This window comes from Hemicordylus capensis, chromosome 4 (genome assembly GCF_027244095.1).
Source record: "Hemicordylus capensis ecotype Gifberg chromosome 4, rHemCap1.1.pri, whole genome shotgun sequence".
Lineage (NCBI taxonomy): Eukaryota > Metazoa > Chordata > Lepidosauria > Squamata > Cordylidae > Hemicordylus > Hemicordylus capensis.
This window is the reverse complement of record NC_069660.1, coordinates 168751910-168776846: the sequence shown is the minus strand read 5'-3', so window position 1 is coordinate 168776846 and position 24937 is coordinate 168751910. Positions and strand designations below refer to the sequence as shown.

At 45.5% G+C, this 24937-nt stretch overlaps 2 long non-coding RNA genes across 2 annotated transcripts; both read right to left on the bottom strand.

The window, feature by feature from the left end:
- Nucleotides 1-1710: 1710 nt before the first annotated feature.
- On the bottom strand, nucleotides 1711-4413 carry LOC128324351 (uncharacterized). The gene is made up of 2 exons (XR_008306801.1): nucleotides 4338-4413; nucleotides 1711-2050 (listed from the first exon to the last, which is right to left on the bottom strand). It is a non-coding gene; the product is annotated as an uncharacterized LOC128324351 (long non-coding RNA).
- Nucleotides 4414-10266: 5853 nt separating this feature from the next.
- On the bottom strand, nucleotides 10267-22951 carry LOC128324348 (uncharacterized). The gene is made up of 2 exons (XR_008306799.1): nucleotides 14008-22951; nucleotides 10267-12144 (listed from the first exon to the last, which is right to left on the bottom strand). It is a non-coding gene; the product is annotated as an uncharacterized LOC128324348 (long non-coding RNA).
- Nucleotides 22952-24937: the final 1986 nt, after the last annotated feature.

The following is a 24937-nucleotide window of genomic DNA, read 5'->3' as shown; positions in this document are numbered from 1 at the left end:
GCAGCTTTCGGCTTCCTGGCTGCTTTATAGGCAGTACTGTATGGTTACAAGGAAGCTGGGCTGCCAGGAGCTGCTGCAAAAAGCTCCAGTCAGACACACGATCAGGCCTGGGAGGTGACATGGAGGCTGTGTTACTCAAACTAGGTTAAAAGTTTGCATAGCCCTGCTCTGAAGCAGCAGGATAGGAGCAGGTCCCATGGCTCCACACGAGCCTCGCTATCTAGATTGTCTCATTCCTACCCTCCTTTGGCTGGTCATGAGAACAACCTTAAAGTGTTACAATGCTTAACATAATGGCTCTCATTTGCTGAGCTTCATACCTTGGCATGCCAAAACCCATCAGACCTCTCCGACACATTCAAAACATCTAGGCTCCACCTCCTGACTACATAATCCTTGATGCACTGGCCAGAGATGCCTTCCCCTTTGGCAACTCTAATTAATCTATCTATAGAACCAAGAAGTACAACACATGAAGCAAATCCTTCTTCCTTCCTGTCTTGCACCCATATGGTGGTGTTGCCCATTCCCCTTGCTTCTAATGCCTATGATGAGACCACTTTACCTGCAAAGTGCCATCAGATTCTACATTAAGAGGCCTGTAAATCAGAGAAAGGGGCCTCTCCAAGCGGCCACTGATGAAAAGCTTTTATTACAATCGGGATCTGTTTGCTCTGCTATGAAAACTATTGCTCTTCTTTAGTATCCCATTCCCATTACTCATGTCCCTAAGAGAGGCAACTGCTAAATTAGACAGTTTCCTCATTTCCTCTGTCCGTTTTAGAAGTCAGTCTGCCTGCTTGTCAGGCTAGTGCCACTTCACACATTTATTCCAGCCTGCCTTGCCTGGGGTGACATTATTTTTGTGTGGATGGGAACATTAGTGTGTTCTATTAAAAATCTGAAAGGTTTTCAGGAAGTGGGGTTTTACATGAAAGCAAAGTATAAGAGCAAAACCAAATAAGAAATTTGGCTCCAGGGGACAGACATGGAGGGCCCAGTTCAGTGGCAATGGCTAAGCCAAGGGGGAGCATTCAGTAGGGCTGGAGCTTTGGACACCATTGGAGAGACAGGTGCAGCAGAACCAGTAAATGACTCCACAGTTAGAAGTGTATCATAGTCCTGTCCAATTTCTGTTCCAAATATACCTCTAGGAAGTACACAGAGCAGTTGTGGATTCTTGAGCAGTTGAGCTTTCAAGCAATTGCCATGAAAAGCTGGTGGAAGAACTTATTTTAGTATTAAATAATTGCCTTCAATATAGCTGGAAGTGTTATTGACTGGGTTCAGTTAAAGTATCAGTTCTGTAAAGCCTGAGTTGTAGTTAGTGGATACCCTTCAGAAGTTTTTGAATTACAGAGGCACTAGACAAGGCTGTCCCTTATGTCCTTTATTTTTTGCTCTAATGACTGAACCTTTGACTATTGCCATTCAAGATAATGATGAGATCCATAGCATGCTAATAAGTAAATCAGAGTTCAAGATTAGTTTGCATGCAGACAATGTGGCATTTGTGTTAACGAATTTAAAAACATGTTCTTGGCAGTACTTAATATATTATCTTTGTTCAGCGATATTTCTGAGTATAGGATATATATTACTCTAAATCAGATTGGATAATTCCTCATCTTAGTTATATAGACTAGAAAGGGAGGCATGCAGGGTTTGGAGAAGTTTCACTTTAGAGGAGAAAATGGTGGACACTTATAGTGAAAAATATATAATCAAACTGTTCACCAATAGGATATTTGGGGGTTTGAATCCATAAAGACCTGGAAACAATATCAAAATTTAAACATAAGTAGTAACATGCAGGCAGAAAATCAAGAGGTACAGCTTTTCCAGACACTTCCTAGAGATGCCCCTGATAGATTTCTGCATCTAAAAAACACAGTGCTTCCCCAAAAATGTGGTAACTGTCCAGCCAGAAATTCAACACCTCCAATCCAGCCACAATATCTTCTTACAGATATGCTTGATAGGTTTCTGCCAGATGTATCTTTGCAAGGCACAGTTCTTCTCCCAAATGCTATGTACTATAGTAAAAGTCCTGGAAGAAATTAAAGACATATAGTAGTTTCACTTATAATCCCTTCAGGAAGTCTTTCTCCCTCTTGCCTCCAGACTGCTGGCAATGCAAAGGTTTTCTTGGCCCTCAATCTGAATGGAGAAGGGAGGAAAGATTGCTAGGGTGGAACTCTTCCTTACTTTGTGTGCTGTGTTTAACTACATTTCATTACATGCTAATTCAAAACAAAAAGATGGGGAGAATTGCCTAATTGTTTTAAAACTTATTGACACATTTCCTCCCCTAAAAGCAAACACAAATATTTGAGATGAAGATGAACATGTTTGTCAATGTCATTTATTTGTCTTAAATCTAAATGAGCTAGAGTTGCTCCTGTTGTGCAATGTTTTCTCATATCCTTCCATTTGTAGTCAGAGATGCTACCTCAATTTGATTTGCTCTTGAATATAATCAAAATATTATTTTGTTGTATAAAGTTCACTGAGGTGCACAGATCAGTTTTTTTAAAAAAATTGCAATGACTAGGCTAATTTTTCCATTTGCGGACAAGCTATTAATATATCATTTTTAGGTTTGAATCAAGTTCCTCTTAAATGCTTGGAGGAATTTTAAAAAACTTGATCCAGCTGTCTTCAGTTCCTCCAGCTGTTGTTAACAGTTTTGGCTCAGATGTGAGGAACTGGTGTCAGTCTGGATAACTTTCTGGGACTGAAATTGTCTGTCGAATCCAGTACAGGTTATTTGAGGACTATACAGCTGGATAGGTGACATTTTGAGTGAAAATATAAAGCATCTTAACTTTCATTTTAAACCAAATGTTTTTGAATGACAGAACCAGATAATTACTAGCTGGTCTACAATACTCCACTCTTGGGCAATGTGGTAACGTGGGTGATGGTAGCTGAGCTTCAAATCTCTGGTACTAATTTTGATTAAAGTCTGGCTTTTGTCCTGGTTTTGGAATTGGGCCAGCCTTCATCACCCTCATAGATTATTGTTGCTGTGAGCATGCCCTCATTGGTTCTGCCTTTGATAGCATTGACCATGGTATCCTTCTGGATCACCTGATCAGGATGTCAGCATCATGTGGCGACAGCTGCCTCTTGGGGCTGGGGTGGAGTGGAGATAAAGGAGCTAGGGATAACCATAAGTGGGGCTAATAGTAGGCAAGTCCAACCCTAAATTAGAAAGAACCAGACCATGGTTTTCTCCATCTGTAAAGCTGTTTACTTGTATCAACCAAAATCTCCATAATTCACACCAATACTTGGCAGCTGCTTATTTAGTGCTAAATTCACCCTTTGGTTGGCAGTTAGTAAAGGAATCCTGCCATTAGAGTGGTTAATTGTAGGTGTCAGTGTAGAAAGTAGCAATGCCCTCTCTTTTTCTAAATTACCTATGCCTCCTCTACTCTTCAGTAGCTCCATCCCTTCTTCTATCATCATTGCCTCCATTTCTCCCCCTCCATTCAGTCTCAGGCCTCTCGGTCTCACCCCATGCAGGACTAGGTCAAGAAGATCAACTGAAGCAGTGGCGGGAGGCGTTTGGAGTCTTGAGCACCTATATATAGAGATGTGCATGGAACTGGTGACTGCTGGTTCGAAGGTGGGAGGAATAGCTCTAAGGAGGGTGCTCTTACACACACACACACACACACACCGCCGTGTCCCCCACACTGGCACTGTGGTTTAAAATGGTCCTGTGGGGCAGCAACGTACCTCCTTGCTGCACATCGGACTGGAAGTACTCAGTGCGCATGCGCAAATCATGCTCACGCACATCACAACATGCACTTCCGGGTATTTCTGGTCCAAAGCACTCTGGAGCAGCAAGGAGGTATGCTGCTGTCCCGCAGGGCCATTTTAAAACACAGCACTGGAGGGGAAACATGGATCACCCTCCCTGGTCCTTAATCTATCCCCCCAACCACCTTTGAACCAGACAAACCACCAGATTTTCAAACCAGTTTGGAGGTCCATAAAAGAGCCTCCAAACCTATTTATGCACATCTCCTGCATACACATGTTTCTCAGTGCTTAAAGATACCACAATGTATACCACAATGGCCACACACAGAGCCCACTAGTTCCCTTTCTTTCACAAATATGCACACACAATACATATTTAATTTTTAAAAGACAACACAAAGCCTTATTTCTCCCTTTCCTTATTTCTCCCTTCCAAGGAAATGCTGGAGAAACCCAATGCCTCTCAAGGGCTTCATCAGGGTGCTGAGTGAGGAGGAAAGGGCTGGCTTCCCTCTGGAGGAGGGGTCAGAAGGGTGCAGAAAGGTAGCTTAGGCTCCTACCTTCTGAACTCCATTTGTCTGCAGACTGAGTGCTTCCATTGTCCACACAGAGCTCCAGGGAGTCTGCTTATCCTGCCTAGAAGGACCCTGGGAAATCAGATGACTGGGCTGGCCTTGTTTGCTGGCTATTGGTCAGAATAGGTGCCTGCAAACTATTGTGATTTCTGATTGGTTGGGGTCAGTGCTAGCCCCTTCCAACCCTTGGGGGCAGGAAGAAAAGTAAGGCACATCCTGATCTTTAGTGCTGGGGCACTAAATATGCAATTTGGGTTGTGACTAAGTAGCTGGTCCTACTCATGTAGTGGGACATATGGCCTGCTGCCTGTTCCCCGTGCCCAGCAGAGGAGGAAGACCATCCACCAGCAAGAGGCACAGGGTGAGAGCCTGTGCTGGGTGTGGCTCCTCTGCTGTTTGTCATCTACTGCTGCTGCTGCTGCCTGCCTGCCTGTGGGACTTCTGCCTGCCAGCTCTGTTACAGCTGAGTGTTGGCAGGACTGGGGTCCTGGGCTTCCATCTCCCTGCCCCTGGGCTACTTAGGAGATTGCCAGTGGCGGTGGGACCACCACCGAAGGGGCTGCCACCAAAGGGGCCGCCACCAAAGGGGGTCGCCCCTTTGGGGAGCAACAAGAGCAAGGGCCTTCCCCCCTGCTTCAGTATTGTTTGGGTTGGGGGGCGGCTGACATAAGGCTTGGGTAAGATTTGTTTTGAATGTTTTGGAGCCTGTTTGGAGATGGGGAAATCGGAGGGCGTGTCCATTGGTCTCAGTGCGGTTATTCCAGTGGTGGTGGGGAATAGAAGAAGTTATGTTGGAAGGTCAGCAGGCCGTTGCAGGGGAAGGGAAATCAGAAACCTAATAGCTGTTTCCTCTTCTGGCTGCCCTGCCAGCTCTTTGACCTTGGGGAGCAGTGCCAACAACCCACAGAACCTTGCCTTGCTCCTTTGTAATGCCAGGTCAGTCCAAAACAAATCTGAAGTAATCCATGACTTGATCAGGGACGAAGGGGCTGACCTGGTGTGTATCACAGAGACTTGGTTAGGGGAGGCTGGGGGCCCAGTTTGGGCCCAGCTTCTCCCTCCAGGGTACTCTGTAGAGGAGCAGGTAAGGGAGTGTGGGTGGGGAGGTGGAGTAGCTGTGGTCTTTAAGGATAATATCTCCCTTACCAGGATCCCTATCAGAGTGTCTGATCATATTGAATGTGTGTACGTACATCTGGGGACCAGGGATAGATTGGGACTTCTGTTGGTGTACTGATCACCCTGCTGCCCAACAGAGTCCCTAACTGAGTTCGTGGACTTGGTCTCAGGTTTGGTGTTGGAGTCCCCCAGGCTTATGGTGCTGGGGAACTTCAATATCCACTTTGGGACTGGGTTGTCTGGTGCAGCTCAGGAGTTCATAGCGGACAACTATGGGCCCATCCCAAGTGGTCTCTGGACCGACACATGTTGCTAGACATACTCTTGATTTGATTTTTCATTCTGATCAGGGTGGTGTTCCGTGGGTGGGGACAGACCACCATCTGGTTAAGGTCGGACTCACAGTTGCATCCCACCTCTAGAGGGGCGAGGGGCCTATTAGAATGGTCCGTCCAAAAGGTTATTGGATCCAATAGGATTCCAAGAAGCCTTGGAAGGATTTAATGTTGGCCCTGCCGGCGATCTGGTTGATGCTCTGGTGGAGAATTGGAATAATCAGCTCACCAGGGCAGTAGACATGATCGCTCCTAAGCTTCCTCTCCAACCCGCTTCAAAATGGCTCCTTGGTATACAGAAGATCTACGGGAGCTGAAGCGGCAAGGTAGACAACTGGAGCGCAAGTGGAGGAAGACTTGTCTTGAATCCAACAGATTACGACATACAGCAAATTTAAAGATCTATGCTCTGGTTATACGTTCAGCAAATAAGTGTTTCTTTTCTGCCCGTATTGCTTCCTCAGGCTCTCGTCCAGCGGAGCTATTCAGGGCTGTGAGGGGGCTAGTAGGTCCCCCTACTCCCCTGAATCCGAATTTGGAACCATCAGTTGCCCACTGTGATGCTTTTAATGAGTTTTTTGTGGACAAAGTCTCTCATATTCGGGTCGATCTAGATTTAGACTCCACAGTTATCTCAGTGTCAGATGCAGAGGTGTCCAGCAACTCCTCTTGTGTGGTTAGACTGGGTCAATTGTCAGTTTGTGACTCCTGAGGATGTGGACAAGCTGCTCGGAACGGTGCGTCCTACCACTTGTCTGCTTGATCCTTGCCCATCGTGGCTTACACTATCTGGCAAGGGGTTGTTGTGGAGAGCCTGGTGGCAATTATAAATACCTCTCTGAGGGAGGACAGGATGCCTCCTTGTTTAAAGGAGGCAATTATTAGACCTCTTCTTAAGAAGCCTGCCTTGGACCCCTCGAAGTTTGATAGCTACAGGCCTGTCTCCAACCTCCCATGGTTGGGCAAGGTGATTGAGAGGGTGGTGGCCTCCCAGCTCCAGGTGGTCTTGGAGGAAACTGATTATCTAGACCCATTTCAAACTGGTTTTCAGGCGGGCTATGGGGTGGAGACTGCCTTGGTCAGCCTGATGGATGATCTCCAATTGGGAATGGACAGAGGAAGTGTGACTCTGTTGGTCCTTTTGGATCTCTTGGTGGCTTTTGATACTATCGACTACAGTATCCTTCTGGAACGTCTGAGTGTGTTGGGGGTGGGCGGCACTGCTTTGCAGTGGTTCTGCTCCTACCTTTCTGGCAGATTTCAGATGGTGTCGCTTGGAGACTGCTGCTCTTCAAAATCTGAGCTTTTATATGGGGTCCCTCAGGGCTCCATACTGTCTCCAATGCTTTTTAATATCTACATGAAACCATTGGGAGAGATCATCCGGAGATTTGGTGCTGGGTGTTATCAGTATGCTGATGACACCCAAATCTATTTCTCCATGTCAACATCATCAGGAGAAGGCATATCCTCCCTGAATGCCTGCTTGGAAGCAGTAATGGGATGGATGAGGGATAACAAACTGAGACTGAATCCAGACAAGACGGAGGTACTTATTGTGCGTGGTCGTCACTCGGGAAGCGATATTGATCTACCTGTTCTAGATGGGGTCACACTTCCTCAGAAGGAACAGGTTCGCAGTCTGGGAGTGCTTCTGGATCCACACCTCTCCCTGGTTCCCCAGGTTGAGGCAGTGGCCAGAAGCGCTTTCTATCAGCTTTGGTTGATATACCAGCTGCGTCCGTTCCTTGAAGTTAATGATCTCAAAACAGTAGTACTCTTGCTGGTAACCTCCAGACTTGATTACTGCAATGCGCTCTATGTGGGGCTGCCTTTGTACGTAGTCCGGAAACTACAATTAGTACAAAATGCAGCAGCCAGGTTGGTCTCCTGGTCATCTCGAAGAGACCATATTACTCCTATATTACAGGAGTTGCACTGGCTGCCGATAAGTTTCCAGGCAAAATACAAAGTGCTGGTTATAACCTATAAAGCCCTAAACAGCTTAGGCCCACGGTACTAAGAGAGCGTCTTCTTCTGCATGATCCCCATTGTCCACTACGTTCATCACAGGAGGCTCGTCTGTGACCTTCATGTCATTTGGTGGCCACTCAGGGACGGGCCTTCTCTGTTGTCACCCCGAGACTTTGGAACGCACTTCCCATGGGAATAAGAGTCTCCCCATCTCTAGTGGCTTTTAAAAGGAGTCTAAAGACTTTTTACGCAAGCTTTTTAGCTTTTTAAACTTTTGAATGTTTATTATTTGTTTTAAATTGTTTTTAGTATTTGTTTGTTGTGAACCGCCCTGAGACCTTGGGTTAGGGCAGTATAAAAATGTGATAAAATAAATAAATAAATAAAGTAAGTAAGTAAATAATATGCTGGATCTGGCTTTTGCCAAGCAGTAACTGAATGATCTTCAGGTGGGGGAGTTTGATATAGCTCCTTTGTCATGGACAGATCATTATCTGGTGGGGTTTAGTTTGACAGCTTTGACCAACCTCTGCAGGAATGTTGAACCAATTAGAATGGTCTGCCCCCCAAATGCTTATAGATCAATTCAGTTTCCAGACAGCCCTTGGGGAGTTTCCAGTGTCTAAAACCGGTGACTATGTCGAAGTGAATCTCTGGAATGTGGAGACAGCCTGGGCTTTTGATGTGACCAGTTTGCTTGTCACTTTGCAGATAAAGTCACTTGCATTTGTGCCAATTTGGACTCCAGGATTTCGGCAGTTCCAGGAGATGTGCCTCGGCAACCATCTGGTCCGAATGTGATGGATTCTCTTCAGTTAGTACAGCCTGAGGAAGTGGACAAGCTCCTGGGCAGTGTGCGGGCAACAGCATGCGCTCTGGACCCTTGCCCTTCATGGCTAGTAAAATCTGCCAAGGAAGGAACAGGTAGGTGGCTGGAGCCAATTATGAATGCTTCATTAAGGGAGGGTAAGATGCCATTGAGCCTCAAGCAGCCAGTGGTAAGACCACTATTTACAAGGCCCTCGCTTGATCCCTCCAACCTGGATAATTATCAGTTTGTTTCAAATCTTCCCTTTTTAAGCAAGGTGATAGCATATGTGGTCTCTGTTCAGGCTTTTACCCTTTAGGGGTCGCTGGGTCTCAGCTTTCCTGCTTTGCGATGTTTTATGGTTTTTACTGTTTAAATGATTTTAAAGTTTTAAATGTGCTTTTCATGGAGTTCTATTGTATTTTAACCTTTGTAACCGTTTTGGGATGTCTTATGAAAGCGGTATAAAAATTGAACAATAAATAATAAAAATACTTATTTTAGATAGATAGGGAACCTAAGGGGAGCATCTGCATACAATATACCCTGTTCTTGTTAATAGTTCATCCTGTGTGCAGAAAATAAACAAGCCTATTTTGGGATGTCTTAAAAATATATATGGATCCCCCCACCCCAGTCAGGATTAGATACACCACCCACACCCACACAAAATCTTTAGTCATGGCTTTGATATTGTGCTAACTATGGGGGAAGTTTGCTGTCTGAGTATAAAACAATGTTTAAAAGCTTCCTCTGAGCCTGCCTTAGGTACTGCTTCCAGGGATTCCATTCATAGCTTTCATTTAACACTCTGGGGGAAAAGTTGATTCATTCTGAGTTATGAAGAAAAGGTTGCAAAAATGAAGCTTTCTCTGAGTGCATATATTTATTACATGAATAAGAACCAGATTGTATTGATGTGCACGGAACTGGCAGGGGCTGGTTCAAAGGTGTGGGGGGGGGACTTTAAGGGTGGGGAAGGGTGCACTTACCCCTCCCTCCGCTTTCACCCCACTGGTGCTGGATTTGTAAAGACTCCACCGGAGCGGCAGCATACCTCCCTGCTGCCCCATTCCCTCCTTAGCCATAAGTGCCGGGTGCGTGCACATGAATGAGTGCAGCGTGCGTATGCACACCCAGCACTTCCAGCCAAAGAGGGAATGGGGCGGCAGGGTGGTATGCTGCTGCCCTGACGGAGTCTTTACAAACCCAGTGCTGTTGGGGGGGGGAGCGGAGGGAGGGGTAAGTGCACCCTCCTCCCCCCCTTAAAGTTGCCCCCCCGAGCCTCCAAACCACCCAGTGTTCAGAGGCCTGTAAAAGGGCCTTAGAACAGGATAGTGTACATCCCTACCAGATAGTGCTACGGCACTTTGAGACAAGCTGCAGTAGCTTGTGGATTGGTGGAGTGCTGCTCCAGAATCCATTGGAGAGAGTAGCACCACAGCAACACACGGAAGCTTTGCATTCTGAAGGCAATGTTCAGGCAATTCTGCATTCTGAAGGCAATGTTCTCTCATGGCAGCATAAGGAAAGATGACATGTGCTTGGGTTTTGGGGTGACTGACTCCAAAGAATTTGTTATGACACACACATGTTATGGCACACTCATGTCTGAGGGTCTTTTAATGAATCTGCTTATGCTGTATATGGATCCCTACAGAGAGCAATGACAAGTATCTAATAAACCAACATTCAATTTTATTGAGAGAATACACTTTGATTAAGGTATTCTAAATAAATCATCTACTTGAAGAAATTAGTGATACACAGCCTTTGCATGGGGCAATTAATAAAAAAGTACATTCAGATAGAATCGTTATGAGCAAGAAATAGATAGAATCTAAATAGGTAGAATCTAGCAAGAAATAGATAGAATAATATGAGCAAGAAAACCACTGAGTTCTGACAAATGGAGTTCCTAGATAGTGTATAGTAGATTTTGGTACCAGCTGAAATGGCTGACAATCATAGAGGCTATGAGAGATGGATCCTAGAACAGGCAGTTCTGAAGGGAGGGGAAAATTAGTCAGAAGGGTAGCACTGGTGGTGAGGCAATGAAGAGAGGGGAACAGATTGATGGAAAAAATGGTGAATCAAACTGAAATGTTTGATCAGATGGGAGGGAATAGGCAAAATGGAAATGCAATTGTATTTTGGCAGTATCTGGCTTTGGACAATCTGCCTAGGGTCCTGGTTCAGCCTGGGAGACTCGTAGGGGCAAAATGGATTGGATTGGAGGCCTGTTCCAACAAATTCTTCAACTAATACTCACTAAGGTGTCATGACACATTATGGTAAGAATCAGAAGCAATGCAGCATTGTGTGTATAGTACATACTGGGGCATCAGTGCAAGATATTGTAAACTGGTGCAGAGTGGTATCAGAAGGTATCATTTATATATTGTTGGGATATACAAGAGCATCTGGAAAATCAACAAACAACAGTCTGGACATGCCACATGATGAGCAGAGAACATTACAGTTTTCTATAAGCATGGAAATGGAAGAGAAATCTACTACAATTAGGGATGTGCACGAAGCGTTTTGTGCACATCCGGGGAGGGGAGAGCAGGCACATTAAAAGGAGGAAGGCAGATCTTACCTGCCCCTGCCTTGCTCCTCCACCACTTCTGAGTGGCACTGTTTGCATTCAGCAGTCGGGCTCTCTGTTTGCGGTTGCAACATTCAGCAGCACTGAACACTCCATATGGCATCCACACATGCTCAGGTGCCATTTCCTTCCCGATGTTGCCAGGAACAAGAAACTTCTTGTTCCCAGCAAGATGCAGCAGGGCAAACAGAGAGCCTGGCTGCTGAATACAAATAGCGCCACTTGGTGGTGGTGCAGGGGGCGGGGTGGGGCGGAGGAGCAAGGGAAGGGCAGGTAAAACCTGCCTTCCTCCTTTTGAAGTGTCCATGTGTCCCTTGTCAACATGATTCAGCGAGGGCAGCTCGAAGCGTTTCAAAGCCTCAAAATAAAGGTGCCAAAACACTTCCAAGTACATCCCTAACTATAATGCATATTATTGGCAAGAGCAATGCAAGTAGTACTTAAAGAGACAGGGCTCTTCAGCATCTGTCCAAGGTGCACACACCAGAGTTCATCCATGCACCCACTCCATGCTTCAGTGATCACATAGATATGTGACCCAGATATTCATATATACATTTCTCTATCTTATCATAGCCATTTCTGCTAATAGGGAGGCATGTCTCTGATCTACTGCAACCCAACAGAGATCCAACAGTTGGAGCAAAGATAAGCAGCACTGAAAAATGTCTCCTATTGAAGGTCAAAACCAGTGTGGGACTTGAAGCACTAGCCGGCACTGGTGCCAACCCAGGAATGGTATATAATACAAAAAGCCATATTGGCAACATAATTACAATGTCATCTGTAATGCTTGCTGATGATTGGGTGGTGAGGGCTGCTCTGTAGAATCAAATTACTTTTCCAAAGTCCTGACTCCTTTTGCATCTTTCGCATGTCCTGGAGCCCCAATGAATATTATCCATTCATGCCAGACTCAGTTATTCTTTAATATCTTCATTTGATCTGAAAGAGGATAATAAAGAGAACTAAATTTGCTAAGGATGCTAAATAGGAGGATACTGCAAACAGAAGTAAGAATAAAGATATAAGAGATAATGATATAAAAGGAGCATAGAGAGATCAAATCTGAAAAGGAAATAGCAAATGAGATTCATTGAAGATAAATGTAATGTTGTCCAGATTAGAGACCAACCTAGCTGTTTGTCTCACTGAGCTTCTCCAGATGGCAATTTATACCACCTCGATTTCTGTTTCTTATCTATATACTTAATTCTTTTAGCACGCATGGGGTTGTGGGGATGCGTGGCAAGCCCTGCCCCCACAACCAATGAAAAGGTCAGGGTGGAGCAGCTGCTTCGTGATGGGACAGGCAGCAGAGGAAAAAGAAAGTGGCAGCGGGTGGTGGCGGTGGGTCGCAAAACGGCCTGAGCCGGCGGCCTTGCTTGGCCACTGGGAGGAGAAAGCGGGAGGAGGCAGTGGTGGTGGGAGGGCCTGGGCCTGGCCCACCCGGGTAAGGAGGCAGCGGCAGCGGGCCCTGGCCTGCCCGCCCGGAGGTAGCGGTGGTGGCCCAGCCTGGTCTGGCTGCCGGGAGCAGGAGGCGGTGGGACAGCCTGGCCCTGGCCCACTAGCGCTGGGGCAGAAGGTGGGGGAGGGCAGAGGAGACTGGGCAGAAAGTAGAGAACTAACTGGGCCTGAAGGGTGTGTGTGTGGGGGGAACTGCAACAGAAGTTTGTGGGGAGAACAAACTGGGTCTGACGGTGGTGGGGGAGTGTACTGCCACACAGATGCTCTGTGCGGGATCAGCTAGTGGACAATATTGCTATATGTAGACACAAAGGAACCAGCACAAACTATGAACCAAAGAGCAGGTGGTGCAGAATTATTTATTGTAGAAGAACAAGTCCCCATGCATTTCAAGAAATAATCTCTTATTCAGGGGATATTTTTCATGCAAAATAAAAATTCTTTTCCTAATGACTTCACACCAGAAGGCCAGCATTCAGCCTCCCTCAATAGGGGTTGGCTCAGCTGAACTGTGGAGCAGGGGATGCTGGTAAAAACACCCCTTCTCTGCCACTCCAGGAGTTGGGGTAGGTGGATGGGCAGGCCGTGAAAAATGGGGAAGTGCAATGATGGTGGAATGTGCAGCAACTACTTGTGCAGCCGAAGGCTTTTAAAGTATGCAGAGCTGGCAGAGATAGTGGGTGGGATACTGGGAAGGAAGTGAAGCCTTGAGTTCCAATAACCATGATAGGTCATGATGGACGCGGAATGGCAGGAGGAAAGAGAGAGAGAGAGAGAGAGAGAGAGAGAGAGAGAATCAGTCTCTCTCTCTCTCTCTCTCTCTCTCACACACACACACACACACACACAGAGGGAGACAGAGACAGACACACACAGTGCATAGGATTAATTGCAAGAGTTCACTGAATCTCCCACATTTTACACCTTCATTTGGAAAGGCTCATTGATTCCTTAGCCCTTCCCAATTCATGCACTGTGATCTTAGTAATAATTGTTTATTCATTATGATCTTAATCAATCAGGTGATCATTCTGTTTGTTAACATCTGATAAAGAGGGAATTTTATTTTAAATGCACAGAGAAATATTTGAAAAATCAAGAAAAATCAGTGCCCTTTTCTCACATGTAACTGGCTTTGGGCTAATTTGTCCTAAAATTCCCCTATTCATATTTTGATGGCAAATGTTTTCCAAATGTGAGCTGATAGCTAGTTTATTCATTTTTATAAGTTAATTTGAGTACATTTATATACCACCCCATACTTTTTTTAAAAAGTCCCTGAGCAGTTCACAATGAACTGAGAAGTTCCCAGTTCAATTTTCATTTCTCCCTTGAACTTACAAGTTAGGTTTTGGCAATCCACTCTCTCAGCTGCAGTCCCCATCTCCATCATATTGGGATACTGCCCTATTTTATGGGGATGTTCTCAGGTTTCCAAGAAGAGAATACGACCAGTGAAGTACTTTGAATTCTCAAAGCATATAAATGCTCTCTAGCATCTGACTTGCAATTGAATTCATGCAGTTTGGTTCTATGAATGAAAGAAATATAAAACAGTTGAATTTCAAATTCTGATTTCATCAAAATTCTGATTTTGAAAGTTTGCCCACATTTCATTTCATTTCTAGGTTGGACAGTTTTACTCCATTAGCTATTTGAGGGTTTAGGTCCAAGCCCAAATTAATCAGACCCTACTTCTAGCAGGGTAACTCCTGGAACTACCCTCCAAAAAGTATCCACAATAACCAGCTCACCTCATTCACCATCATCAGGGACTAGAAACAAGAAGTAACAGTCACAGCAGCTCCATCTGCTGTCATTTCTTCTCTTTGCTCCCTTCTCCTGTGAGGAAATGCGTCTGCTCTCTTCTGGATGGAGTTGTGCCTCTCAGTCACATATTCAAATGTTTCCCCACCACCACACAGACATTTAACTTTCCTGACCCAGCAGACTATGGCCCAATGGGGGTGTGCAAAAAAGACAACAAAGCAGTGGGCCCATGAGGATATGATAGCATTTTCTCAAATAATTCTAAACGCCATTTGTTTTATCTAGTGTACCCCTTCTGAATGCTGTTATAGTAAAAATCAAATACTGGGCACCAGCTAATGGGATACTCCGGCTGAGTACTTGCATGATGTCCCCCTGAAGAATAAATAACTCTGGGGGCCAATTTTCATTAGGAAATCCCCCAGTGCCAGGGTCCAAAATGAATTTACTCCCTGCCAATAGCTGCTATTAAAATCTTGTCTTAAAAGTGGTGGGGGAATTGAGTCACAGATCTCCCATTGTCAGGTCTACTTTGTTGCAATAAACTGGAGGAATTGAGATATCCCCAGATTAAATGACTTCTTGTAAAAGAATATTAGATCATATAGAGATGGTCATGTTATTTTGTGACAATCTGAAAATAGATTTATGGCTAGAATTGGTAAATTACTGCTGTTAAAAATATTATACACTCACTTTTCCTTTATAGAAGATTATACACTAGCAATTTGTATGTATATAAGAAAAAGAAATGGGGGAACACCCTAACACAAATATGAAAAACAATGGAAGCAGAATAAATGTATGTTAATGATGCATACGCTCCAAGTTGCAAACTAAGCATTACATTACTCACTTGTAGTGCTTTCTTCCCCTAGTGTTTTTCTTTTTTGTTTAAAGTAATTGCCCAGGCTGCAGTATCAAACAGAAGGCGGGGGGCGGGGCGGGGCGGGGGGGCATTGTAACACTTTGTTTTCTCATTCCTACCTAGAAGTCAGCATTTGTCAGCAACTGATAATATTCTGTACCATAATTGGAGGTTAATTAACTAATTGATTCCCTTAGGATTGAAAGGCTCCTGGAAAGGATGTATTTCCTCCAGGAGTCTGTAAACGGAACCTGAAATACTGAGCCTCAGTTCTGGTCAACATTTTCTTATTTATGAGATTAGTGATGCAGTTTGGAGGCAGAAACTTGTCAGAGATTATTGGATTAAGATTCCACCCCACCCTCCACCCCCACAACATGTCTCCCACTGGAAATGGCAGCCTGGGTGTCTGCTTCAGGGTTTTAAAAAATGTCAGTGCAGAAACTACATGTACTCAGCTTTCTCTCCACACTTTACAGTAACCCTTGCAACACAACCATACAATACTTTTTGTAGTCATGCTTTCCTTCTTAAAAAAAAAAAAAGCAATAACAGAAAAAACAGAATTTGAAGGAATAAGATATCTAGGATAAGGAAGTACAAGCAGTGCTGTTTTAAAGACTAATCAAATAATGCTCCTAATCCAGCAAATGTTTCACTGTGGAACAATCTCCCTGGTGCAGTGGTGGGCTCTCTTTCACTGGAGATTTTCAAACAGAGGATGGATGACCATCTGTCAGGGATGGTATTGTAGCAGATTCCTGCTCTGAGCAGGGCATTGGACTAGTGGATATCTTTTTTTAAACTCTGTGCTGGTTATTTATTCATTTTAATTGTCCCCTTTGGAGAAACAGGTTGGGGATTTTTAAAATTTATTTTTTGCATTGTGCATTGCACCTAGGCCCCAAGGAAGACACAACACAAATATAAATGGGTTAACTAAGACTGCACTTTATTAACTATTTCCAGGAATGCAATGGCACAAACACAAATTCAATTGGAGTGCGGGCATCTACTTGTGAAAGGCACCTCCTATGGAGAGTCACTTAACACTGCAGGGTGAAACTACCAGGTCAGCAAGTTGCCAGCAGTCCTAAAACTCCTGGCTTCCTCTAAAGGGTTGCACGAATCACCACCCCACAAGTCACAAAACTGTGTGGGTGAGCCAAGCAACTCCCCAAGTGGTTCCATTCCCAGCCACCCTGAGCTACAGAACTCTGGGGGGCTGTTCCATAGAGTTCCCCTTCACCTAATGGTGCCCCTGGTTGTACACAATTAACCAAATCTGCCCACCCCAGCCTGCACTCCCCTGCCACAAAAGGAGGCAAACCTCAGTTTAGCCTTCTTCTCCAGAAAATCTAAGCAGTTTAAACAAGGCCCATTGCAAATCCTTAAGAAACAAATCATTACCCACATCCAAACAATGAACCCCATCCACTCTGTAAAGGTTGTTGGGGGCGGTTAATTTTACCCCCAGAAGGTAAAAAGCAGAGCACTAAGGAAGAGAGCACACACTCCAGTTACAGAGTAGTTGGCAGGGGATGGTTTAGTTGTTGCACTTATTTAGAGAAAACACCTGGAGATTCTTGTAGAACTAAATACTAAGTATTTATTGGGTAAGTACACTTGGATAGGAAAAACCTAATCCTAATCGAAAGGACTACATAATGAATAGGTAAGAAGGGAGAGAGATGTTTCCATCTTCTCTCTAGTAGGAAACGAAGGATTGTGACTCAGCACAGGAAGTGTGGAAGAGTCAGATCAGGGGTCATAGAGTAGACAGGTAGAACAGTTAGGGAGACCCTTACTCACTATTTCTACTCCCAATTCCCCTAGTGATCATTAGGATAGTTGGTGCAAAAGGTCGATGCACTGGAACTCCATCTCCAACAAAGGCAGGACAAGTGAAACTTGATTGAAGGATGTGCAATTACGCCAGCACCTAGTGAGAGAAGTGCCCTGCCAATCTCCCCATTGACTTTCCTGAGGGCTCTGTTGATCATCCTAGGGTCACTCTCACATCACCACGAGCTTCTGGGGATGAGGTTAGACTATAACAAATGAACTGCAGGCCAACAGGCTCTCAGAACAGTAACATCTGCTAAGGCCTGTGAAATCAGGGTCTTGCCTTTAAGTCATTGCTATCCAAGTCATTGCTACCAAGGTGCACAATCAGAATGTCAGGGGATCAATTTGTCGTAGTATACTCATCAGGTAGAAGCAAAATGCTGCTCCAAGATATCACCCTCTGGCCTAGCTGCTCCACCGCTACCACAGCCAGCTGGGTGCCAATGCTGGAGTGCCAAGCAACTGGCCCAAAACATGAAGCTATGGCCACAAATGAGAATGCAGACTGGCAGGCTTGCCATGTTACCATCTGAAAAAGAAAGCAGTGTCAATGGGAGAGGTAAAGATTACCAGTAGACTGCCACTATCAAAATAATCTCTCTTTATGGGGCAGTTGGATGATCTAATCTGCAGCCACAACAGGGGCTGATGCCCATCCCATGGGAGAGTGTAGTGGTTAGAGTGCTGGACTAAGACCGGGGAGACCGGAGTTCAAATCCCCATTCAGCCATGATACTAGCTGGGTGACTCTGGGCCAGTCACTTCTCTCTCAGCCTAACCTACTTCACTGGGTTGTGTGACAGGGTTGTTGTGAAACTCAAGTATGTAGTACACCGCTCTGGGCTCCTTGGAGGAAGAGCGGGATATAAGTGTAATAAATAAATAAATAAATAAATAATAACTCATCATACCTAGCCCAAGCTGGCCTGCTAAACTCAGAAAATTTGTGATATAATATGGCAAGATATTTAACCAAAGAGGGACCATGCCCTAGTCGCTTCTGGAGCACCACTCCCATATAAACAAGATATTCTGCCAGCCAATTGGTCCAGTTACAGTCCACTGGCTTACAGTTGACCATCTCCTGTTCTGTGTTGTCAGATTTGTCAAAGTCCTTGGGGCCAGGTTCGCAAAAAAAAGCAGAGAAAATATCAACACATTTTCCCATCTTTTCTTCTTTGGAGACAGGAGAAGATGGTCACCTGGAAGATGGCATGGAAACATTCCTGTGAGGATAATTTCCAAGCAAAATGGGCAGTGAAGGCACCTCAGACACTGCTGGGAGTTCAGGCAACTCAGACTGAGGCCCACACACCCCAGCAACTACTTTTTTATATGAAGCCCATTTCTTTTCCCACGCTGAAAGTTGAAAGTTGAAGAGTGGAAGGCGTGGCAGATGTCTTGGTTGGTTCCTGTGCGACCAATGTTGCAGCTGACCAAGCAGACATGTTATAAGGGTAAGCTGCAAAACATTAGCTACAGAGCTAGTCCACTGCTGGTATAATACATTCCAGTCATCTTCACCAGGGGACCCACATCACTGTAGGAAGCATTTGGCACAGGTACTAGGTCTGAGTCCGCTGGTAAGTGTAGTGATGAAGTGGTGTCAGCTGCTCTCTTCAAGGCCAGAAGCCTGGCACTCATCTCCTGTAATAATTGTGAATGCCCATTAGTAGAAGTGCCATGCTTACCAGAAGCAGGTTTCAGAGCAGGCTGGGGCCCACCTGTACCCTGGCCCTACTTCCCCTTCTGCTACTCAAAAGCTTGGACTAGTTCTGTCTCCAGTGGGAAGGGGGGAATGAAGAATCAGAGGGAAAAGGGGGAGGCAATCCAAAAGAAGATGCCCTAAGCAGTGCCCAAGCCAAAGAACGCCCCCCCCCAACCACTAAACGCAGCAAGGAAGGGCAAGAGGGCCCACTAGAAGTCATGCTCGGAAGGTAAAATGCACCTCTGCTGCAAACAGGTGCCCAATGAAAACCTCCCATGCACATCCAAAAAGAATATGCCCCCCAACTGACTCCAGACTGCCCAGGCCAGCACCCCTTAAGATCTCTTCTGCCCCCCACTCACCAAACCCCCATGTTAGTGCTCGACATTATGAATACTGAGCAAAGGAGCTGCAGACCGCTTGTGCCAAACTACTGGAGAGGCTGCTGAGGACAGGGTGGGGCTTGCCTATTGGGCACATGAATCACATGCACTCAGGCAGAGCAGTGCCCATATGTATCTTGTCTTTCCCAACAGCTGTGCACAACCCCAGCTTTCCTTGCTCATTGCTGTCATGCCGTGATAGAAGTGTCAATGTAATCCCATATACACTTTTCAAAATGTGTAACCTTTACAAGCAGAGCAGAACCCAACTGATATAGAAATGGCAGCTTAATTCCAACTTAAATTTGGATTTTCCCCCATAGCAGACAATGGGGGAATCGGGGGTGCAGGGGGCAAAATCACTGGTTAGTCCTAGAGCCTTGAAACTTGCCACACGTGTGCAAGAAGATCGGGGCTGCCAGTAGTAAATTTGAAGAGAATTGGACAGTCCTCTGGTTTTGGGTGAATTTGTTTTTAAGGGCTAAAAAAATGAGGAGATCTGGCTTGTTTAAAGCTAGAACTTTACAAAACCATCTGAATCTGAAGACACTCCTTGGACCATCATTCCACACACACACCCCATGTGGAGGGAAAAGGACATTCTGTTGAAAATTCATCAAAAATCTGGGGACTGACTGTTGTAGATTTGTTACAGGGCCCCCTGAAATCCTTATCCACATGTGTGGCAAGTTTCAAGGCTCTAGGACCAAGTGGTGATTTTTTAGGGGGGGACCCCATTCACTTCTGTGGGGGGAAATCCTATTCCATTTTGCAAATTCCAAAGCATTTCTGAAATTAATTTTCACTTCATTTCAGAAAGTATTTTGTACACATGTTTCATCTGAAACATCTCCTCACTCAGAAGTGAGAATCAAGAGTGTAACAGGATGTTTAACCTGTCCCCCTATGCCTTTTCTTCAAAGATGATGTCAGACCTACTGGCGGGAGTGGGGGGGGAGTGATATGTTCATGTACAGATTTGTTGTGGGAAACCTTGACCATTAAACAGGGGCGCAGCAAAGGGAGAGGGGGCCTGTGTTCACCCCTCCCCGGTGACCCCTTGGAGTAAGTGAGGGAGATAATGAAGAAAATAGGGAGGGGTGGAGCTGGAGGGCCCTCACGAGTGGCGGGGCCCAGGTTCTTTGAACCCATCTGCTCAATTATAGTTAAATTAGTATTAAAGTGCTATACAATTTTAGTGTAGATTTATGCTTGTTCTTTAATGATCTCTGATCCTCAGAGTACTTGAACAGGTGAATGACCTATTCTCTTTGCAGGCATGGTCCATGACACCTCTCCCCTTCTCCCTACAGCCGTTTAGCACATTTTTCCTGTGCAACAACTGGCACCAAGTCTGCCAGGAGGGGTTGGAGAAGCACTTTGGATCCAAGAACCCAGGTTTATTTCACAGAGAAGCTGACTTGCACATTTTCCAGCTGCTCCTTGGCTAGCTAATGGCTCTGCCACAGGATCCTGACCCACAGTTGGCAGCATGCATAAGCAATTATTGAGGGAATCTCCAATACAAGTTGAGCCAGCCCAGCCACCTGCTCCTGGCATGTGTCAGTATTTCCTGAGAGGAATCTCCTGACAGCAGCCCATGTTCATAGACAATGTGCAGCCTACTATTACCTAGTCCTTGCCCAAAGCTAGAACTCTGAAAGGCTTTCAGCCACACAGATGCACACATATATAGTGCAGCTTTCAGGTCTGCATTCTTCAGCTCTCTGCCAGCTGCATAACTCCCTCCTGTCTAGGGGTGTGTGTGTGCGCACACACATGCATGTGTGCATACTACAGCCCAGGACGACCTTGGGGTTGCTCTGGTTGCCAGCTCCAGAGAATGTTAGAAAGTGCAGCTCATGAAGCAATAAGCTTTGCTTAGTGGACAAGGTGGAGTGAGTGGGGAGCGGGGAGGAGAAGGCTGATGAGGAGGAAGAGTGGTGCTCATTAGCCTTGCTGCCTGGCCTAATTGCTTGCTCGAGCTGAAACAATTGTATTAGATGCTGCTTTGTCTAATTATTATGATGATGGAAAGGAAGAGACATGGGGAGGCCCAGCACAGAACATCAAGGCTAGGGCACAGACTGGGGAGATAACAGGCCTGCCCTGGATAAGGGCAGGCTTTGGTAAGGCCTGTGAATTTCAAGACTAGTTGAAGAGAGAGAAAACATGGTTTAAAATTGGTTCAACAGGCTGCCCCACATCCAGCCCAACCCTTCCTTTTCTTCATAAACTGTGTTAATTTCAGTGTGTGAAATACATCTGTGATAACAGCAATGGATTTAATCTGCTTCTGGAACTCCAGTCAGCTACAAACATTGATCCAAGCTGATGGGGAGAAAAAGTTTTTACTGACCAATAAAAGCATATTAAGCCCCCCACCCCTTAAGACTTACCTTAAGACTTACCTGAGTGTGGCAGAGTGCACAGCAGCGGCCAGAAATTGCTGCCTCCTGCCCTCTCTGGTACACACAGACAGACAGACAGACAGACAGACACACACACACAAGACAGCTGTGTAAGACAGCTAATGGGGAATGCAGTTACCACTAAACCAGCCAGCTACAGTTCTGTGCAGAACATATGCCCACCCAAATGATAGCCAGTAGAGACTTCTCCCTCGCCAGTCCCTTCAGGAATGCTGGCTGCAGAGGGATCCAGTTATACCACTGAGAAGTATAGCGGCCTAGAAGCCCATCAAATACTCACAAAATTAATTCCACATAATTTGATCTACTACATCATCTGCTCTACTAATTTTTGTTTCACTCCTTTACAGTTTTATAATCCCACATTTTAAAGGACTAGCATCCCATCCTTACCTATCTGGAAGGTGAAGGATCAAAATGATCCTTCCTGATCCCAGCATTCTATGGGATGCTTGAGCTTGAAAGGTCTGGTGCTGATCACCCAGCTTAAGGGCTGCCACATGGAAGAGAGGGCAGGTGTTCTGTACCTTTATTAGATTCACAGAAGAGGAAATTTCAGCAGATGCAGCTTTTATTTCCTCCACATAACAAGCTGCACCTGCTGAAATTCACTTCTCTGTATCTTCTTAAAGGTACAAGAGATCTGTCCTCTTTTTCCAGATGGCAGCCCTACCCTGATTCCCCTTTTTGTAACCTTAAGAGATGGCTTCTCTGCAATTGAGGAGATAACAGAGATATTACCAGACACCACATGCCTCAATCCACAGTCCCAAGGAAACAATATCCACCCATTAAACTTACAAGCTGCAGTAGTGATACAAAGCAATAACCCCTGCTAACTGGGCAAAGAGGCACCTTTTACCGTGGTGATTCTCTTTATTTAGCAGGGGGGAGAGTAACTGGCCCTATCCACCCCCAGCACAGTACTTCCAGTGACTGTTGCTGATGTCTATCTATGTTTCTTTTTAGAATGTGAGCCCTTTGGGGAGGGGACAGGGTTCCATCTTATTTGTTTGTTATTTCTCTGTGTAAACCACCCTGAGCCATTTTTGGAAGGGCGCTATAGAAATTGAATTATTATTATTTATTATATAATTTGAATAATGTACAACTAATGCTAAAGCAAGTGAGCTTAAAGTCCTTGTCAAATATATATATTAATAATAATAATACTTCAGCGGAGAAAGCATTTTTCTCCTCACAAGGAAATTTCCCCCATTTCTACCCCAGTTGAAAAATCTGAGAAAAACGGGGCGGGGGGGGGGGGAGAGAGACTCTTAAAATGTGATAGTTTTCTCTTTCAGAATGAGTGAAACATTTTCAAATGAGTGTTTCAAAAAGAACAGCTGTGCCTCAGAAAAACATATACAACCCCTCAATGCCTTGCTCCTGCTCATGTGCCTCCACTCAGGCACATGAGTGGCTCTATTTCCCTCTCTAGGCCTCCTGTCCAAGTGAGTACCAGTTCAGGGTGCTGGTACCTGGTGTTAGGCTCTCAGGATAGGGTGGTGATTTTGCTGGTGTACTGCCTTCCCTGCTGTCAGAATCCACCCTGGACAATCTCTGAGCCTGAGGAATCCTGATCAGATGAGCCTGATATGTCCTCAGAAGATGAAGCTCTACTTGAGAAACCCCCAAACATTAGCTCCAATCACCCATGATTAGAAATCCCTGTCCAAGGCCCCCTTCCAAAATCATCACAGAAATCATCCTTTATCATCTGGGCGGAAGGTCCCAAGGACCACAGCTTACCCACCCCAGTGGAAGACTCTGAAGCACTAGGGCCCTCTACGTCCACAGCACTACTACTTCCCTGAAGGACCAGGCCTACACGATAACCCCCCAGAAACCAGCAGAAGTAGAGAGGCTCTGAGAATGGGCCTTAACCCCCAGCCGTCCCAAGGACTTCTCTCCAGGGCCTCAGACTCAAAGGCTTCACAGGACTCAAGAAACCAGCAGAGACAAAAGAGTGCTTGCCTCACTGCCAGGAATCTAGGCTCCAACGGGTCTCCTCAAGAGGAAAACAGATGGAATACCTGAGAACAGGATTTGTTTGCTACAAACAGGAAAGGATGGGGTTCTAAGTCTATTTAAGTCACTTTCTACACCAGGTGCCTTGCTGCCAACAACTGCTTCTTTCTGACCCAGTGGTGGCTGGTTAAAGGTGTGGTGAGAGGCACCATTAGAGGTGCTCACTACTGCACCTGCAAGCTGCCCCAAGCAGCAGTGCCCTGCATGGTGGCAGCACAACTCCGGCATCCACCTGGCCTCTGTGCATGCACGGAGGCCATTTATGTGGACAGCAGCCACTATTTTTATGGTCAGCAACACCAGTCTCAGAACTGCCATTGTTCTGAATCCGATGCCAGCTTTAAGCAAGGCTTCCACACTTCTGGGTTTTTCCTTGCTACCCCACATTTCCAGATAATCCCCCATGGTCAGCACTTTGAGGGGCTATTGCACCACACCTGACAGCCTCCTGGCCAACTCATATAAGGGCCTTCCCTGCTCAACATCTGAACCCTCACATCATCTGACCTTCAGGTAAGCATCCACATGTTTGGTGCATGGCACCTGCTGCCTAGCAGTCTTCCAGCCTGAGCTCACAAAAGTTGTCTCGGACTTGATGTTGAGACTCCCAGGATGATTGTTTTGGGTGACTTAAACATCCATACTCAGGCTGCCTTGCCCCAGGACTTCATGAATTGGACTTCATGGGGCTGCCCCAACACATGAATTGGGACACACAGTAGTTCTGGTTTTATTGTTAACCACCCAGAGATGTGAGTTTGGGGCAGTATATAAATAAGTTTTTAAAAAACGAACTTGACAGGAGGATGGTGATCTGAAAGGGTCATCTGTGCCCTTGTCATAGTCGGGTCACTTCTTTGAGGTTTAGACTTTCAGTGGCTATAGCCCTCTGCAAGTATTGCAGAACTTATTAAAATGATCTGTCTCTGGGGGAGATCGAGAAGGAGAAAATAAGAGGGTTTTGAGGCTTCAAAACCCCCTCACGTCATCCTGGATTAAAGGGTTGACTCAAGATAACCCACCGTTTCTCCTAAGCCAGCTCCTTAATTCAGAATTGGGTTGAATAACTCAATTTCTGTTATAGGTCGAGCGGCGGAGGCAGGCTTCCATCAAGCTTATCTCTTTCTCGAAAATCTTTATGACCGAAGCTAATTGGCAGACAATTTCTATGGTTTGGATTTAACTAATGATTTAAAGTTCAAGAAGCTCACCTCTCAAGTGATTGATGATG